This window comes from Phalacrocorax aristotelis, chromosome 8, assembly GCF_949628215.1.
Source record: "Phalacrocorax aristotelis chromosome 8, bGulAri2.1, whole genome shotgun sequence".
NCBI classification, from domain to species: domain Eukaryota; kingdom Metazoa; phylum Chordata; class Aves; order Suliformes; family Phalacrocoracidae; genus Phalacrocorax; species Phalacrocorax aristotelis.
The window spans coordinates 44,877,837-44,891,303 of record NC_134283.1 but is presented as its reverse complement, the minus strand read 5'-3'; the positions used below and the strand labels follow the sequence as shown (position 1 = coordinate 44,891,303).

At 44.9% G+C, this 13,467-nt stretch overlaps 1 long non-coding RNA gene across 2 annotated transcripts; it reads right to left on the bottom strand.

The window, feature by feature from the left end:
* Positions 1–923: 923 nt before the first annotated feature.
* LOC142061638 (uncharacterized) lies at positions 924–13,306 on the bottom strand. 2 transcript variants are annotated; one of them, XR_012662180.1, is made up of 4 exons: positions 13,206–13,306; positions 7,732–9,389; positions 2,902–7,035; positions 929–1,716 (listed from the first exon to the last, which is right to left on the bottom strand). It is a non-coding gene; the product is annotated as an uncharacterized LOC142061638 (long non-coding RNA). The 2 variants fall into 2 exon arrangements; XR_012662179.1 differs by having other exon boundaries at positions 924–7,035.
* Between the last annotated feature and the right edge of the window lie 161 nt (positions 13,307–13,467).

Genomic DNA, 13,467 nt, shown 5'->3' with positions numbered 1-13,467 from the left:
GTTTTGTAGCTAGTGAAAGGGTGTACTGATGGCATCTGTGCGTCATGTCTTTCACGCATCTGCCAACTTTTACAGCAACACAGAGGTAAACTCTCATTTTTCCCTAAGCTTCCTCTGCCACACAAACAGAATAAAAGCAGAATAACAATGGGATAAAACCCCCACACATAAACCAAACACATGCACACACACACAAATATTTAGAACTCACTAAACCTTTCTCCATGGGGGAATTCTCAGGCAAAGCATGGCTCAAACATGAGTGGCCCGAGCGACCCAACCCCTGTAATGATTGTTCCCGAATCACAGAAGAAAATCCTTTGCAGAATGGAAATCCAAGATGAAAAGCCAAGGCTGGGTTCATAGTTTCATAGTTTGAGAATGTGTCTAAAAGACAGTTTGGTTCCAGTTCTGCTGCCAATAAAGTTTTGCGTATGATTGCTTTATATCCAGTAGGATTTGCAGAACAGTTGGTCTCTAATCAACACATAAAATTTTAATATAACTGTCCTCAGGGCTTGGGCCACCCTCACTGTAGTCTCTGTCCTATAGCCACATCCTATTTTCCAGGGAAACATTTGGGCACCAAGTGCTTCATAAGCATGCTGGAGAAAAGTCCTTTTTAGGGATCAGGAATTCTTAAAAAGCTAACATTTAAAAAAAAAAAAAAAATCCCTAAAAGCTCCAGAACATTCTGTAGTCCCAGGGGTGGTGGGAGCGGGTTGAGGGTGGACGGGGCGGTGGAGCGACTGCTGCGCTGGGACCCCGACAGCAGCGCTGTGCCTCCCAGGCAAGGGAGACTTCTGCCGAGGGGAGCGTTTTGGGAAGAAAGCACGAGGGATTGGCTGATTCATCCTCACACAAGCACAATTCTGATACTTATCTTACATTCATGGATTTTGTGAAACTTAATATTTTGGAATGCTTTTAATTCAGAGATGAAACGTGCCTAAAACACAGCGATGTAATGTGTTATAAACAGTACGTTTCCAAATTCCCAGCCCTATATTTACATCACTGCTCCTTGTTTTAACGACACAGAAAACACATGGCAGAGAAATTCAATATTTAAAGCAGGAAGGGCTCTCGCCCCAAAGGCTGTGGAGTAGCCCCAGCCCCGCGTGTTTGCGATTCCTGGCAGCGTGCTGAGTGACGCCGCTCTGGCAGCTGTCGGTGGGCTGGGAATTGCATCACGGTGCTAACGACAGAATAATAATGAAGTGTTTCACCTCGGACGTCCTTGAGTGTACAGCGAGGTGCTAAGGAACGAAAGCAGCCTGCTGCTCCACGTGGAGAATATCATACAGACGTGCCCGCAGCACAATGAACAGAGAGAAAGAACATCACCCAGTTTCCTCTTTTTCTATTTGTCCCCACTTTCATTTTCAAAAGGAGAGACCCTGCCAGCCCTGACGGGCTCCCACCGGCTGCCTGCCACATGTGACTGCTGACCCTGGGCTAGGACACGGTCCTGGAACCTCGCCGGGGATGCTGCCCGTGGGGATGGGAGGGAGGTGGGAGAGAGGGACCCCGCCAACCCAAACAGACCGGTCTGATCAGCGCATGCTGAAAAATAAAGAAATCAATGCAAAACCTGGGGTGTCCTTATGCAGTCGTCTGAAGTGGAACAGATTCCATGATTCTCCCACTCTCCTGTATTTTCTGAATGCTCCTCTTGTAAAAAGTGAGACTTCTAGCATACAAAACATAGAAAGCCTGTAATAAATATTTCTAGAGAAATAATTAGGATTTTATGACAGCTGAAAGACACGTAGCTTATCCTGAGCTCCTGTAATATATATTCCTTAATAAGGCTTTCCCGTTTCTTCCCTGGTGAAGGCTGATTTGCAGTAGAGTCACTGTAAAATGAAGCAGCAAAGTACCAGTTGGGGTAACTCAACGTACTGGATATACCTATGAGTTTGACAGCACTTGACTTTTGAAGGCACGATAACTATCTGATTTTATATATGGTTTTTAATTTTATTTTATATATGCTTTTTTGATATTTTGCCCCCTCCTGTAACTTCTGATGAATCCTGTTTGAATCCAGACCGACTGTTCGTTTTGCCACAGATTTTTCACTTTCAACATGTTATAAAACCTCAATGATTGCTACAGGCGTGGAGAATCCTCCAGAAAACTGTGCATGCCACCCAGTACCAAGGCGTTTGTACTTAATTTGGTGAGTGTCCCCTTCTTGGAGTGTCAGTACGGTAGAGCAGGTTCCTGCCCTGAGCTTGAAAGAAGCCGTGCGCAGGGATGGTTTTGGGAAGGGGGGAGCACTGCATGCAACATTCGTTCTTCTGCGCCCATATTGTTCCCCGTCCCCATGGGGGATCGAGGTTGTGTGTCCCACCAGCCATACGGAGTAGACAAGCTTTGCGTTTGGGAAGGAATTGGAATAACAGAAGCATCTTTGTCTTATCTGAACCCAATTTCCAATATGGATACGCCCACTGAGATCAGACCTTGGTCAACATTTCTAGCCTTCAGCATGGCAAAGATCTTTCCAGATGGGAGTTCAGAATAAACCAATGTGTGTTGTCTGCTAAATTTGTAACAGCCTGAAACAATTGCTGTTGGAGAGTGACAGTTGCCCTCGGAGGAGCAATCTAAAGACAAATGGTGCTCAAAAGGTAGGTCTTAATTTCTTTATGGCTCATGTTAGCATGCAAAATAAACTGGGAAATGAAGACAATGTGGTGAGTAAGATGCATAGAGACGGAAGGAGATGTGAAAAGTGAGAGGAAAAAAAAGGAGAAACAAAGAGTGGGAGGAAAAAGAATGTCTGGAATAATGGGCAGCCTGATCTGAAAGCAGATTCTTCGGCTGCATTTCTGTCCATTCCCCAGTACAATGGTAAGGCACTAAAGAAAGAACAGACACAAGTTGAGTTACCTTTTATATCCCCGGTGGTATGGGTTTGATGCCCTCCACCCACGGTACTGTAGTGCTCGGCGGGGGGTGAGTTTGACCCAATCCGCGGGAGGACGCGGACGGACGTGCCTGTCCTGCTGTCGCCCCATCAGATGCCCCTCTGGCTCTGCTGCTCCACCCTGCCTCGCCTGGCAAGCAAATGCAGACTCTTAGATCCGACGCAGAGGCAGAAAACCTTGCTGCGATTCTCTGCGGATGCTGAGGAAGCGCGCCCGGAGCGTGCAGATTTGTTCCAATTAACTTCAAAGCTGGGGTTTGTTTCGTGGTGTCCCATAGATACGTCCTCTGCTCGGCTCGGCGCTGAAGTCGTTACATTGTTTAAGCCATTCTGTGATAAACTCTCTGTTAGCTTTTGACACTGAGTTACTGCTGGTCTGGAATTGCCAAGAACTTGCGAATTTTCAGTTCAGTGGTTTTCAGCTTCTAATTAATAGAGGTGTCTATTATATTTTTAGAACTCTGTCATGGGATCTAATTATTCCAGAAGACCTGGACCATGAAAATCAAGAATAAATCAGTCTGACATGCAGGAAATCATGGGGAGAGATGGGCATATTTATCGTTGCTTTTGCAAGCTTTCTAGCACATTTTGGAACCAGGTTTACAGCACGGATACCTTTGCTTTTAACAGAGATGCGTGACTAGAAGAAACGTCTCAGTACATTAAGAAATATCAAGGCAAAATTCAACTCTGAGGTAGCATAGCACCTTGCCACAGTCATTTAAGGAAGTAATTTCATTTCTTAGACCAAGGCAGACTTTGTCTTCTTCTGAGCAAGTAACTTGTCTTTTTCTTATGCACTTAAATGCATAACCTGTGACTCCCTATCAGACATAAACGTCCCTTATTTGAACATACTGTGTTTGTCATTTGGGATGTATTGTGTATGTTGCTACTTATTTGCCTGTCAGTAAAGTGATAAATAGCTGAATACCTTTTGTTCTCTTTTGGTATCACAATAATCAGTAATTTTATTTTAAATTAAGGAGAAAAACCCAGAAGAATCATCAAAAAAGGGCTGTTGAAGATGCAGCTTGTCTCTTAAAATAGATGGCAACTATTTGAAGAACAAAATGCCTCAGAAATTCTTCAACTTTCGAAGATGATGTAAACGAAACAGCAAAAGCATTAAAATTTCATAATCGCATCATATGCTCAAGACTTTCACAATTCAGTTATACATCTGATCAGCTGCTGCTATATATAAGGAAACACGAGTCAGAGAATGTATTCAAAATGTAATGATAACATGGCCTAAAATTTGTGGCTACTTTTTAAAGAAGGAATGATTTGCTGTTGATACACTTGATACCATTTCACTGCTCTGAGCTGCAAATGGGTCCTCTGTAGCATGGCAGGCATTAGAAGTATCTAATCCTCAAAAACCATGGGTATTAAAAAACAAGAGGGAAAAAGACTGATGCATTGCTGTTAATTTTTATGCTATGGGTGCTTTGGTCAGTTCTTCAGAGTATCCTCATCATGCTTTCATTCAGTGGTTTACTTGATCTGAGCCTTAGTCAGTCCTGATCTCAGTCTGCAGCCTCCAGACTTTCCCAAAACTTACTCCTCTGGGGAGCTTCAGAGAGAAATCCTTGCCTGGCAGATTAAGCACCCTCCTTTTTCTATTATCTGTATGCGACATAGATGTATGATTTCGGTGGAATTGCTTACATGCTGCAGATCTGTCGCTGCGGTGCATCGCAGTGTACGCCCAGTATCTTCAGACTCTGTTTACAGTGGCATGTCTTGCAATTCATTAATGCCGGCCAAACGTGAAAATGAATATGGGCTTAAAATAAGGCCTAGCCGGTATCTGTCACAGGCTATTCTTTGGGCTGCTGTAAATAGTCATTGCATGTCACCTAATGTGTGGTTCATAGTGCTATTCTGGGATATTCAAATACAAATGGGCTTTGCAATCTCCTCAGCTGAGGGTAGCTGGGGTATCGTGTTGCCCCGAACTCTGGTATGAATCATACCCCATATAATACAGTTCTCAGAAAATCCTACCTCTCTGTGCTACAGAAGGTTACTCGGGAGCCGTTTTCACCCGTGCAGTTATCTCAGTTATTTGCAGTGAAATAAATGTTGAAAAGATAATTTTCCCTCTTATTCTGGTCTCCATAGTTTTCCATCAAGCTTGAAAGGTAATTAGATTTCTTCTGTTTACAAATTAAGGCATCACAGCTACTGAAATATCAGAGCTGGGTAATTGCCGACCAAATAAAACCCTAAACAACCAACTGAAAATTTCCCAAAGAAACATAACAAAAGCAAATAGAAAAAAGGAGGGAAGACAGATACAAGAAAAACCACATTGGAAAGTGATGGGCGCTATAGCAACAAACGCGTGAGTGAATTATTTGCTCCTGGATATTGCGCATTATGCATACATTGTAACTGTATAATTAAGGCTAGTTCATGGTTTTGCATATGCTTCCTAACATTGGAAGTTAGAGCCTCGGGGCACCCTGCCCGCATGGACGGTTTTTAAACTTGTAAGAGGCTTCTCAGTGTGTTGGTCCATGACACGTGGCAGCAAAAGGCGGGAGGCTTTGTTCAGACAGGTTGTAACTACGGTGTCAGCCTCCCCACCGAATCTGGAGGCACTGAACTGAGCTGCAAGTCCAGCGGACAGAATTTTTAACATATTGATAAGGTAAGAATGGTGTCATATGATTTGAAAATATGAAACAGCGGCTGTGTTAAAGGAAGAAATGTGATCAATCCGACATGCAAGTGTACATCCCTTCACCGAACGCAAGGCTTTAGAAGAGAAATTTTTAAATTGTGATTTTTTTGATATGACATGAAATTAGGAGGCATTATCAATGCAAAACCGCATGATCCCATGGACTGGAGTAGTGAGACTGGCCTGAAATTAAATGATACAAAGACGGAGGTCATGCACACATGAACTGCGAGCAAAAAAATCTGTTAGAAACTGGAAGCTCATCACCAGGAGGCAATGGTAGAGGGCTTGCATGTAAGCTGGCTGATCAGAGGATGGCTGCGGGTGGAAAGTATGGCGCAAAGATGAAGAAAAAAGTGCCTTAAGATGCATGAGGTGTCTCCAGCTGAGACAGGAAAGTGTTAGTGCCATTTGTATGTGGAATAATACCACGCCTAATTCTTGTCATGCACGTTCAAAGCATTGAGGAGACCCCCCGAAGGGACTCTGTGATGGTCAGGGGAAGGGGCGGTCGGTGTTACAGATGGAAAGTGCCCCCGTATGAGTCGAGTGAATACAAGAAGGGATACAGTCACTGAAGCACAGTGGGGATGGGAATAAGTACTTAAACTAAAGAACAGCTGACAAGAACAAATGGTCAAACTGGTAACTAATAAATTAATTCAGAAATTAGAGGGATCCTGGAGCAATTGGAGCAGTCAGGCTTTGGAAAGGCTGCTAAAGAGAGCTGGGACGATGAAAACAGCCAGCTTTAATGATGAATCGGCATAAGTGTATAGATGGGATTCTGTGAAATGGCTCCCACCATGACTGGAAGCAGCAGCGGTACCCAGTGGGTAACTTTGAACTCTGTAATCCCAAATGATACAAGTCCTAAAAGACTGAGGATTGAGGCTACAGTCACTCCCTGCCCTTCCTCATGGCGCCTGTGCTTGTGCTGTTCGCAGATCCAAGAGTTTGGGCCCGCGAGCCCACCTCGGAAGGGCGAAGGGCTGTGCCTGGGCGCCGGATGGAAGCTCAGCCCTATTTTATCCATCCAGACTATCCACAAACCTCCTAGAAGTTCTGGCAGCTTGTGTGACGTGCACACACGGTTGGTGCGGGTGACAGCCTTCCCCTCTCGCCCCATTTGGGTTCGGACTGCGAGTCAGGTATCGTGGCTGCCCTGTCCTGCAGCCGGATGTCAGCCACGAGCCCCTCCGCCTGCCACTGAGGCTGCTTTGTACGCTACAGTCTGCTGGCTGCCAGCCCAGGAAAAAAAAACATCTGAAATTGATCTAAATCAATCGAATACATTCCAGTGACATATTTAATGATGTAAGCTTCCACAAACCGCACACAGAAGTGACGTCCCCGCTACGTTGACATGCTTTACGCTCCGTCGGGAGGCATTCGGGATCTGTTGACACACAGAGATACTTAGTGTGAGCTGAAATGTGAGCTGAGGATCTAAAAATAGGGCAGAGTTTTCTAGGCTGGAGCGGGGAAGAGTCACCCAGCAGGCACTCGCCGAGGGTGCAGTGACAATAACACCACCACAGTCCCATAGCAACGCTACACCAATGCTATCCCCCCTAGAAAAGGGGTGGTTGCCCCCCCTTTAATATTTATTAATATTTTTGAGATAGGTCACAGTATCAAGTTGTATAATTCTTAACAGCATCAGCCAATTAAAATGGCAATTTGTTGGAATTTTTTACAATCAACAGAGCGACTTAGTTAAAGATTCGAGAATGGCAAGGGTCACTCTGTTACATGGAAGAAGTACACAAAGGAAAATGCAGTCATACTCGAGTTAGAGTGATTCACAGAGGGATTGTGGATGCAGGGGATGAGGAGGACCCTACCGTTGAGTTGTGAGGTTCAGAATAGACCCCCTTGCTTTCTACACTCCTTTCAGAGAGAAGTCTAGGTGTGGCTAGGTCCAATCTTAGTCTCAGACTTGGTCAATGGTTTAGGTGAATAGGAATAATATGTATATGTGGTGTGTATATATAGATAGATATATATGGTGAAATTGCACACATACACACACACCCCCAAGGTTAACCTGTGAATAAAATTTCCCTTTTTGTGAGTTTCATAAATTACTCACTTTTGTGTGCTGGCATTCATCAGCGCACGGCCGGTGAACCTTGCGAAATCAGGCCTTTGAGTCCTCATGAAATCGTCAGCAGACGACCCTTCAGTCCTCACAAAATCTCCCCTGAGAGGCGTCCCAGCCCCGGGGGAGATGCAGGGTCACACAGCCCGCTGCAGTCCCGGAGAGCTCAGAGGTTCTCCCTCTTGCATCGCTAGTTATAGGATCGAGATAGTTGGCTTTGGTTGATATTTGGCATTCTGGCCACAATTCTGGGACAGAAGTCAAGGAGCAGATGGCCCAGGGGTGGACAGAGATTGCCTGGCACCCAAGTCATTATGACCAAGATAACGGCATAATAGGGCTTGTCTTGGGGTCCCAGAGTGGCCCGGGGGACTGCACCACCAAAGGGATAGCTGTTATCCCTTTCAATGCATTTTTACAACAGATGAACTAATGAAGACTAATCTGACTCGAGGCTCAAGAAGCTTCCTTTATGTGAATCACCAGGAACAGGTCCAACTGGCATTTCTGTCTTTTTTCTTTCAGCTTTCTCTACTGCCCTCTAATTGTCAGTTTATATGGTGGATGCCAAATGAGTCTGATGTTATGCCAGCCCCGAATTCTAATGCTTAGAGCCAGGGTCTGCTCTTAGTTACTGACATAAATATTGATTATCTGCACCGATTTTACTAAAGCAGACTTAAATCCATACTGATATGAAATTTATATATATTCTAAATACTTTTATTTTGCCAGGTCTTTCATTGCCTGTGAAGTAGTGAAAACAAATACTTTTTGTGACTCTGCTAGAAGAGGAGACCCTTTTCACCGTGTGGATATCATCTCATAATACATTCAGCAACTTATACCGCGAGGAGAATACTGAAGAGGGAATGAGGGAACCCGTCTTGCTTGGGAAGTTATGAGACAGAGAAACATAACTGAGCAATATTGAGGTTTGCTTTATTTTATGCCTAGGAAGGGATTCCCGTACTTCTGCTTCTCACAAGCAAGTCATCTGAAACACCAGGACAGATGGGATCTCACCTGGAGTTCCCTACCCTGATGTGCTCAAACACGCTGTGACGAGGCCGGTTCACTGAAATCCACCAGACGGCATGACGAGGGAAAACCATCACCTAAACGCGGCGTACAGGCAGCGCCCTGGCGGGCAGGAGGAGTTTCGCTGGGTACACCACTCAAAATGGACCAGCAGGGTACCACGCTCCTGCTCAGGGTTCACTGACGCAAGCGCTTCTTTCCTTGGCTGTTCCGGTTTTGCTTTTGTGATGGAAGAGAAACATTGGGATTTTATTCATTTTAGGTTGGCTGTTTTTTTACGGAAGTCTCTGTCGGTGCAGACAGTATCTTCCATTAGGCCAGCCAGTGCTTGGAAATAGTAGAAAAGCTTTGAGAAAACCCTCCTTTGCATTTTTCAAATACTTGATTCAGTAACACCAGGTGGATTCAGACCCAGCCAAAATGCGCAGCAGCCCAGCACCAATCCAGATGTTCTGGTAAACCACTTTCTGTCAGGTCCTGACGTAAAGCTCCGCTGCCCCAGACAGCCTGCCCGGCTCTTGGATTCCAGCCTGGAGCTGTACTACGGGTGTGGCATTGTTTCTTGGGAAGAACTGGTTTATTATCTGGAAATTCAGACTCCAGATGCCCTGGCAAAAGAATCACATCAGGAAAAGCTTTAAATAGAGAAGTAAAACATTGTTTTGGTACGATTGCTTCAATTTTTTCAGACATTTGATTTCATAGGCAAAGATTTTACTCTTTGTTTTGAATTAGGAAATGCAGAAAATTGAACAAAAGCCTTTCTGGTATCTTTGGTTGTGTCCGCATTGAGACTGTAGCGCTCTTTAGAAATACCTGAGCCAAATCGCAAGGAATTGGTTTGTGTACCCAAAAGTAGTAACACGGCGTTTTGCAGGAGCCTGTTGCCTCTGCAGAGAAGTGAAGCCGCCTGGCTGACTCTCATTTGTTACCTCGGAGTATTACTGTGTGTAAACTTGCAGTTACTGAAGGTGCAGCTGTGTGGAGGCAGGGAATTCCAGACAGAGATTGATTCAAATCTATAGGCCGTCTTCCTTGTCACTGAGACTTTTTCCAGCCTAGTTTTGCCTGAATAAGGACTTTCTGTGCTCCCGTCTCTCACTTTTAGTTCTGTCCGATGCTGAAAATGCTAAGAGCTCTACATACAGGAATTTGGTAGCCAGCGTGGGTTGTTTGTTTTGGTTGTAGGTCTTTTTCTTTGGTTGGTTTTTATTATTTCAATGTCCAATCTGAACTGTGTTTTAATCTGTAATTTTCTTCAGTATGGAATACAGGGCATGACCGATTTCTCTTTGGATATGCTCCACAAGAAAGCTTGGGGGAAGAAGTAAAATGCACATTTAAAAAACGCCAGGTGACACCGTCTCTGGTGCTCCCAGTTCATCATCATTATTGCCCGGCTTTAGCGCTGTCAACTACCTAATTGCCTGTCATTTCGGAAGCCTGGTCAGGGCTTGGGGTAGCTGGTGGTAGTAGCCGACAGTCTTGGCAATTAAGTTTTAACCGTTTATTCATGGACTCATTCCTTCCTAAGCCGAGGAAAGAAAGCTCTGACAACCTTTTTCCAGTTTCACCTACAGACCCTAACAAGGAGCGTGACGCCTTCATTTCGTACACAATATGTTTGCACAGAAAAGTGCTGGGGGGTGGGCGCACAGCGAGAAGGGTCTCGGAGGAGGCGGCACAAAGCGGCTCAGCGTTGGTGCTGCTGAACCTTCCAAACTTTCCCCGTTTTCTTCTCCTGTGTTCTCTGTGTACCTCCTCCCTTTCCTGCCTGGAGAGGGGCACATTTTGGAAAGTAATTTCCTTGCCCAGCATATTTAGAAATAGGTTAATGACACTGCAACTTTAAATAGCAACCTAATGTGCAAAGGCAGGATTTATGGGCACAGTCAGTTCATTGAGCAGCAGCAGATCCCTGGAACCGTCCCCCCGCCAGCGAAGCCAGCGCTGTGCAATGACTCTGCACATTTATGCCGGGGAGTCTCGGCGTCGCATCCTCCGGTGCGCTCATCAGCCCCATGGTGAACTACCTCTGCGTGAGAGAATGGCTGTGGAACAGAGGTTTCAGGCTGTAGGAACCTGTGGACTTTGAACTCAGAAGAACACTTTCAAACTCCCCCGGTAGAAGGATGATAAGAGGATTGTTCTAATAAAAGGTACATCTTTAAAGCCTCTGTGTAAGGAAAAGCCCATACGCTCCAAGGAGTGACCTGGCGTATATCAGAAAATTTGCTCTGTTGCATTAACCATAGGAGAGCTGCACAGGTGCTGGCGCACCAAATGTTAAGTAGAGTGCAGATATTGCTATCAGCGTGTAATTTACTCCAAGATATTAAGTGATACTGAGGTAAAAAAGGGATCAGCAGACAGGAATTTATTATAAAGCATGGATTATTATAAATAGCTGTTCTTAGCTATTTTGTATTTTTAAGAACATTTCTTAGTCATTCCTAAAATAGGAAATTCTTCTGTCTGACTTTCTCCATTAAAAGGGAGATGCCAGACATCAAAATTCAAATATTGAGGCCGAGCCCTGCTGCGTTTGTAACGCACCAGGCATCACACATCAGAAGTTAGCTGAGGTGCCAGATACAGCTAATCACAGGTTACTGCGGAGCTTCGTCCAAATCAGGACAATGATTTAGACAGCGCAGGAAGTGCCAGATGGAGGAGAAAACACGACGCATACAGGAACAGCCAGTAGCCTTAGACGTTACAAGTACAGTTTGGAGACAGGAACTACCAGAATATTCAACAATTAGTCACATGGTAATTAGTCCTGATGAGTTGGTTATGTCTAACAGAATCCCTCACTATCTTGCCTTCCCATCATGATATTTAATTGGTGCCATTGTCCCCAGCAGATGTTGTTACCACCCCTGGGAGTATAAATACGATGTGACACCCAGCAGGAAGCGCTGGCTCGGGCATCTCCTGGGTGTGACTTGATTGTGCACCATTAGAGGTGAAACACCTCCGTGCCGCATGCCTGCTAACTCAAGACCTGGGATACTCATCACCTGAAAATATCAGATTTTTATTGCTGCTTTATATGTGTGGCACATAAATATATTTTATTTTTATAATCTATGACTTGCTTAAAATGTAAACGTTTATAGCCAACTGTTCTCAGTACTGTTATGCAGCTATTTTTTCTCCCCACAAATTGTTGTACCGTGTTCCCACCTCGTACCTTGCCTTGAGGTAAGCGCGAACTTTTCTGAGCAAGGGCTGCCTTTTACCCTCTTTCTACAGTTCCTCACACAGTAATGATCCAACCTGTACAGCTGGATTCTACTGAACTTAAGAAAATGCAGTATGCATTTTTGTTTTATATAATAAATGAATACCACCAACTCAGAAGAAGCACATTTTGAAGAGCTACATAGGTGATACTAAACTACTACAAACCGGTAACAATTCACCTATTTCACTAAATGTAAATGCCCAGTGGAATGCCCATCAATTGTCCCTGTGACAGGATACTTCTGAATTAATACTGGAAATGGTGGATATAAAGTACTTCCCAGATACTAAATAGCAGGAGTAATCACAATTCAGCATTAAAAAAATTATTTTCTTGAGGATTTTTGTCATGAAATTTAAGATATTCCCATGGGATAACCATGAGTTTAGATAAAGCCAATATATGAAGCCACGTTCCTTGCTTCCCTGAATCCAGGATATTGGCTGCTCCACTTGTGCCAGCTGGCAAAGATTCCAAGGGGCTGCCTGCCAGGTATGTGCCACCAGAGAGCTCCGGCCGCTGCTACTCGTCTTTCCTGTGCCTAGGCCTCTCCTCCCATGACAGAGACCGTAAGGGGGTGATGCAGGAGCCCAAAATACCAGCTGCTGTTGCATAGCTGGGGGACTACAGTCTCTGGGGCTGAATGGAGTGGAAGAAAGAATTTGCCTTACGATTCCTAGATATTTCTGAACTGTATTTCCTTACAATCAAGTATACGTGTGTTGGGTCAACACAAACATGACTTAGTCGTGCCCTCAGGCCCTGAGATTCATGTTTAATGGATTATTGAGCCATGATTACGCACTCATAGAAGTAGCAGAATTAATCTTCTCAATTATCATGAGATTTCTTTTTCTGTCAGCATGAAGCATAAAAGATGTGTCCTGCTAAAAGCAACGTGTTAGTAAATGCTTCCAACTTTCTAGAAGCGATGAGTTACATTATTCCTTTCTGCAATCTAGACCTTTCTAACATTTTCTTGGAGCCTTCACATTTTGACCAGAGAACTATGATACTTTCCAACTTGTCACTCTCGAGAAGCTGTAGCAGGCTACCTGCCACTACGTTAATTTATTCACGTGGACTAATGTGGTGGGTTAACCCCAATGTCACCCTGTAGTCAGGCCTGCTCGTGGCAGGAGGGACCCGGATCGATAGCCCCCCTCCTCCTCACCTCTCCCGCTCCCTTCTGCTGCCGGACATCAGCCGGGAAGACTTCAACAGTCGACTTCCCCCGGCCGCACAGTCAGAGGTGGGTGGTCTCAGGTAGTCTGCTCCGCTGCTGCTTTCAGGTATTTAAAAAACACCCCTTCTAAGAGAAAACTAGTTTTTTATGTGAGGGTCAGGTTCCTGCAGGGCTTTGAAGGGAGGGAGGAGCAGCGGGCAGGCGCTGACAGGGCAGCTCACCGCGCAGGGGCTGAGGCGGGAGCGGCCCG